Raw genomic sequence first — 6,355 nt, forward strand, 5'->3', positions numbered from 1 at the left:
CCACGCTGCAAGTACAGAGCTGACTGAACACTCTTGGCGAATTTCAAAAGGTTTAGCGTGTTTTCCTATGAAAGCGAACGAACTTGACGTGTTTCTGCAACAACCTGATAGTAGGATGGTGATTTAAGTGTGGTATGATGATGTACCAACCTAGGACAGTGTTCAGACCAAGTTGTGAGCTCGTGGTAACAAGGGAAGCACTTGTGTTTGTGTGAAATCGTTGAAACGTCTAGTTTTGACGTGTGAAGGGGTTAGTGTCAATCACATCAGAACGGACAGGTTCTGAGCGGGTAGGAACATATCCAGCTCATGTTCAGAGTCATGACAAGGTTAACAAAGCCATGGGACCCAGCTCTGACCTCGCGTTCACGTCCAATACTAAATTTTCGCAGCTAAAGTGCCCCCCCATAAAACAAGCGGAAGAAACGCAACCCACACCTGTCTATACAAGAGAGGACAGTGCAGGCAATTTTCCCAGCTTGTTCAGACTGCAGACAAGCCAGGACAACCCACGCTGCAAGTACAGAGCTGACTGAACACTCTTGGCGAATTTCAAAAGGTTTAGCGTGTTTTCCTATGAAAGCGAACGAACTTGACGTGTTTCTGCAACAACCTGATAGTAGGATGGTGATTTAAGTGTGGTATGATGATGTACCAACCTAGGACAGTGTTCAGACCAAGTTGTGAGCTCGTGGTAACAAGGGAAGCACTTGTGTTTGTGTGAAATCGTTGAAACGTCTAGTTTTGACGTGTGAAGGGGTTAGTGTCAATCACATCAGAACGGACAGGTTCTGAGCGGGTAGCAACATATCCAGCTCATGTTCAGAGTCATGACAAGGTTAACAAAGCCATGGGACCCAGCTCTGACCTCGCGTTCACGTCCAATACTAAATTTTCGCAGCTAAAGTGCCCCCCCATAAAACAAGCGGAAGAAACGCAACCCACACCTGTCTATACAAGAGAGGACAGTGCAGGCAATTTTCCCAGCTTGTTCAGACTGCAGACAAGCCAGGACAACCCACGCTGCAAGTACAGAGCTGACTGAACACTCTTGGCGAATTTCAAAAGGTTTAGCGTGTTTTCCTATGAAAGCGAACGAACTTGACGTGTTTCTGCAACAACCTGATAGTAGGATGGTGATTTAAGTGTGGTATGATGATGTACCAACCTAGGACAGTGTTCAGACCAAGTTGTGAGCTCGTGGTAACAAGGGAAGCACTTGTGTTTGTGTGAAATCGTTGAAACGTCTAGTTTTGACGTGTGAAGGGGTTAGTGTCAATCACATCAGAACGGACAGGTTCTGAGCGGGTAGCAACATATCCAGCTCATGTTCAGAGTCATGACAAGGTTAACAAAGCCATGGGACCCAGCTCTGACCTCGCGTTCACGTCCAATACTAAATTTTCGCAGCTAAAGTGCCCCCCCATAAAACAAGCGGAAGAAACGCAACCCACACCTGTCTATACAAGAGAGGACAGTGCAGGCAATTTTCCCAGCTTGTTCAGACTGCAGACAAGCCAGGACAACCCACGCTGCAAGTACAGAGCTGACTGAACACTCTTGGCGAATTTCAAAAGGTTTAGCGTGTTTTCCTATGAAAGCGAACGAACTTGACGTGTTTCTGCAACAACCTGATAGTAGGATGGTGATTTAAGTGTGGTATGATGATGTACCAACCTAGGACAGTGTTCAGACCAAGTTGTGAGCTCGTGGTAACAAGGGAAGCACTTGTGTTTGTGTGAAATCGTTGAAACGTCTAGTTTTGACGTGTGAAGGGGTTAGTGTCAATCACATCAGAACGGACAGGTTCTGAGCGGGTAGCAACATATCCAGCTCATGTTCAGAGTCATGACAAGGTTAACAAAGCCATGGGACCCAGCTCTGACCTCGCGTTCACGTCCAATACTAAATTTTCGCAGCTAAAGTGCCCCCCCATAAAACAAGCGGAAGAAACGCAACCCACACCTGTCTATACAAGAGAGGACAGTGCAGGCAATTTTCCCAGCTTGTTCAGACTGCAGACAAGCCAGGACAACCCACGCTGCAAGTACAGAGCTGACTGAACACTCTTGGCGAATTTCAAAAGGTTTAGCGTGTTTTCCTATGAAAGCGAACGAACTTGACGTGTTTCTGCAACAACCTGATAGTAGGATGGTGATTTAAGTGTGGTATGATGATGTACCAACCTAGGACAGTGTTCAGACCAAGTTGTGAGCTCGTGGTAACAAGGGAAGCACTTGTGTTTGTGTGAAATCGTTGAAACGTCTAGTTTTGACGTGTGAAGGGGTTAGTGTCAATCACATCAGAACGGACAGGTTCTGAGCGGGTAGGAACATATCCAGCTCATGTTCAGAGTCATGACAAGGTTAACAAAGCCATGGGACCCAGCTCTGACCTCGCGTTCACGTCCAATACTAAATTTTCGCAGCTAAAGTGCCCCCCCATAAAACAAGCGGAAGAAACGCAACCCACACCTGTCTATACAAGAGAGGACAGTGCAGGCAATTTTCCCAGCTTGTTCAGACTGCAGACAAGCCAGGACAACCCACGCTGCAAGTACAGAGCTGACTGAACACTCTTGGCGAATTTCAAAAGGTTTAGCGTGTTTTCCTATGAAAGCGAACGAACTTGACGTGTTTCTGCAACAACCTGATAGTAGGATGGTGATTTAAGTGTGGTATGATGATGTACCAACCTAGGACAGTGTTCAGACCAAGTTGTGAGCTCGTGGTAACAAGGGAAGCACTTGTGTTTGTGTGAAATCGTTGAAACGTCTAGTTTTGACGTGTGAAGGGGTTAGTGTCAATCACATCAGAACGGACAGGTTCTGAGCGGGTAGCAACATATCCAGCTCATGTTCAGAGTCATGACAAGGTTAACAAAGCCATGGGACCCAGCTCTGACCTCGCGTTCACGTCCAATACTAAATTTTCGCAGCTAAAGTGCCCCCCCATAAAACAAGCGGAAGAAACGCAACCCACACCTGTCTATACAAGAGAGGACAGTGCAGGCAATTTTCCCAGCTTGTTCAGACTGCAGACAAGCCAGGACAACCCACGCTGCAAGTACAGAGCTGACTGAACACTCTTGGCGAATTTCAAAAGGTTTAGCGTGTTTTCCTATGAAAGCGAACGAACTTGACGTGTTTCTGCAACAACCTGATAGTAGGATGGTGATTTAAGTGTGGTATGATGATGTACCAACCTAGGACAGTGTTCAGACCAAGTTGTGAGCTCGTGGTAACAAGGGAAGCACTTGTGTTTGTGTGAAATCGTTGAAACGTCTAGTTTTGACGTGTGAAGGGGTTAGTGTCAATCACATCAGAACGGACAGGTTCTGAGCGGGTAGCAACATATCCAGCTCATGTTCAGAGTCATGACAAGGTTAACAAAGCCATGGGACCCAGCTCTGACCTCGCGTTCACGTCCAATACTAAATTTTCGCAGCTAAAGTGCCCCCCCATAAAACAAGCGGAAGAAACGCAACCCACACCTGTCTATACAAGAGAGGACAGTGCAGGCAATTTTCCCAGCTTGTTCAGACTGCAGACAAGCCAGGACAACCCACGCTGCAAGTACAGAGCTGACTGAACACTCTTGGCGAATTTCAAAAGGTTTAGCGTGTTTTCCTATGAAAGCGAACGAACTTGACGTGTTTCTGCAACAACCTGATAGTAGGATGGTGATTTAAGTGTGGTATGATGATGTACCAACCTAGGACAGTGTTCAGACCAAGTTGTGAGCTCGTGGTAACAAGGGAAGCACTTGTGTTTGTGTGAAATCGTTGAAACGTCTAGTTTTGACGTGTGAAGGGGTTAGTGTCAATCACATCAGAACGGACAGGTTCTGAGCGGGTAGGAACATATCCAGCTCATGTTCAGAGTCATGACAAGGTTAACAAAGCCATGGGACCCAGCTCTGACCTCGCGTTCACGTCCAATACTAAATTTTCGCAGCTAAAGTGCCCCCCCATAAAACAAGCGGAAGAAACGCAACCCACACCTGTCTATACAAGAGAGGACAGTGCAGGCAATTTTCCCAGCTTGTTCAGACTGCAGACAAGCCAGGACAACCCACGCTGCAAGTACAGAGCTGACTGAACACTCTTGGCGAATTTCAAAAGGTTTAGCGTGTTTTCCTATGAAAGCGAACGAACTTGACGTGTTTCTGCAACAACCTGATAGTAGGATGGTGATTTAAGTGTGGTATGATGATGTACCAACCTAGGACAGTGTTCAGACCAAGTTGTGAGCTCGTGGTAACAAGGGAAGCACTTGTGTTTGTGTGAAATCGTTGAAACGTCTAGTTTTGACGTGTGAAGGGGTTAGTGTCAATCACATCAGAACGGACAGGTTCTGAGCGGGTAGCAACATATCCAGCTCATGTTCAGAGTCATGACAAGGTTAACAAAGCCATGGGACCCAGCTCTGACCTCGCGTTCACGTCCAATACTAAATTTTCGCAGCTAAAGTGCCCCCCCATAAAACAAGCGGAAGAAACGCAACCCACACCTGTCTATACAAGAGAGGACAGTGCAGGCAATTTTCCCAGCTTGTTCAGACTGCAGACAAGCCAGGACAACCCACGCTGCAAGTACAGAGCTGACTGAACACTCTTGGCGAATTTCAAAAGGTTTAGCGTGTTTTCCTATGAAAGCGAACGAACTTGACGTGTTTCTGCAACAACCTGATAGTAGGATGGTGATTTAAGTGTGGTATGATGATGTACCAACCTAGGACAGTGTTCAGACCAAGTTGTGAGCTCGTGGTAACAAGGGAAGCACTTGTGTTTGTGTGAAATCGTTGAAACGTCTAGTTTTGACGTGTGAAGGGGTTAGTGTCAATCACATCAGAACGGACAGGTTCTGAGCGGGTAGGAACATATCCAGCTCATGTTCAGAGTCATGACAAGGTTAACAAAGCCATGGGACCCAGCTCTGACCTCGCGTTCACGTCCAATACTAAATTTTCGCAGCTAAAGTGCCCCCCCATAAAACAAGCGGAAGAAACGCAACCCACACCTGTCTATACAAGAGAGGACAGTGCAGGCAATTTTCCCAGCTTGTTCAGACTGCAGACAAGCCAGGACAACCCACGCTGCAAGTACAGAGCTGACTGAACACTCTTGGCGAATTTCAAAAGGTTTAGCGTGTTTTCCTATGAAAGCGAACGAACTTGACGTGTTTCTGCAACAACCTGATAGTAGGATGGTGATTTAAGTGTGGTATGATGATGTACCAACCTAGGACAGTGTTCAGACCAAGTTGTGAGCTCGTGGTAACAAGGGAAGCACTTGTGTTTGTGTGAAATCGTTGAAACGTCTAGTTTTGACGTGTGAAGGGGTTAGTGTCAATCACATCAGAACGGACAGGTTCTGAGCGGGTAGCAACATATCCAGCTCATGTTCAGAGTCATGACAAGGTTAACAAAGCCATGGGACCCAGCTCTGACCTCGCGTTCACGTCCAATACTAAATTTTCGCAGCTAAAGTGCCCCCCCATAAAACAAGCGGAAGAAACGCAACCCACACCTGTCTATACAAGAGAGGACAGTGCAGGCAATTTTCCCAGCTTGTTCAGACTGCAGACAAGCCAGGACAACCCACGCTGCAAGTACAGAGCTGACTGAACACTCTTGGCGAATTTCAAAAGGTTTAGCGTGTTTTCCTATGAAAGCGAACGAACTTGACGTGTTTCTGCAACAACCTGATAGTAGGATGGTGATTTAAGTGTGGTATGATGATGTACCAACCTAGGACAGTGTTCAGACCAAGTTGTGAGCTCGTGGTAACAAGGGAAGCACTTGTGTTTGTGTGAAATCGTTGAAACGTCTAGTTTTGACGTGTGAAGGGGTTAGTGTCAATCACATCAGAACGGACAGGTTCTGAGCGGGTAGCAACATATCCAGCTCATGTTCAGAGTCATGACAAGGTTAACAAAGCCATGGGACCCAGCTCTGACCTCGCGTTCACGTCCAATACTAAATTTTCGCAGCTAAAGTGCCCCCCCATAAAACAAGCGGAAGAAACGCAACCCACACCTGTCTATACAAGAGAGGACAGTGCAGGCAATTTTCCCAGCTTGTTCAGACTGCAGACAAGCCAGGACAACCCACGCTGCAAGTACAGAGCTGACTGAACACTCTTGGCGAATTTCAAAAGGTTTAGCGTGTTTTCCTATGAAAGCGAACGAACTTGACGTGTTTCTGCAACAACCTGATAGTAGGATGGTGATTTAAGTGTGGTATGATGATGTACCAACCTAGGACAGTGTTCAGACCAAGTTGTGAGCTCGTGGTAACAAGGGAAGCACTTGTGTTTGTGTGAAATCGTTGAAACGTCTAGTTTTGACGTGTGAG

Source organism: Filobasidium floriforme (assembly GCF_021052385.1).
Source record: "Filobasidium floriforme strain CBS 6241 chromosome Unknown HD553scaffold_28, whole genome shotgun sequence".
Classification (NCBI taxonomy): Eukaryota; Fungi; Basidiomycota; class Tremellomycetes; order Filobasidiales; family Filobasidiaceae; genus Filobasidium; species Filobasidium floriforme.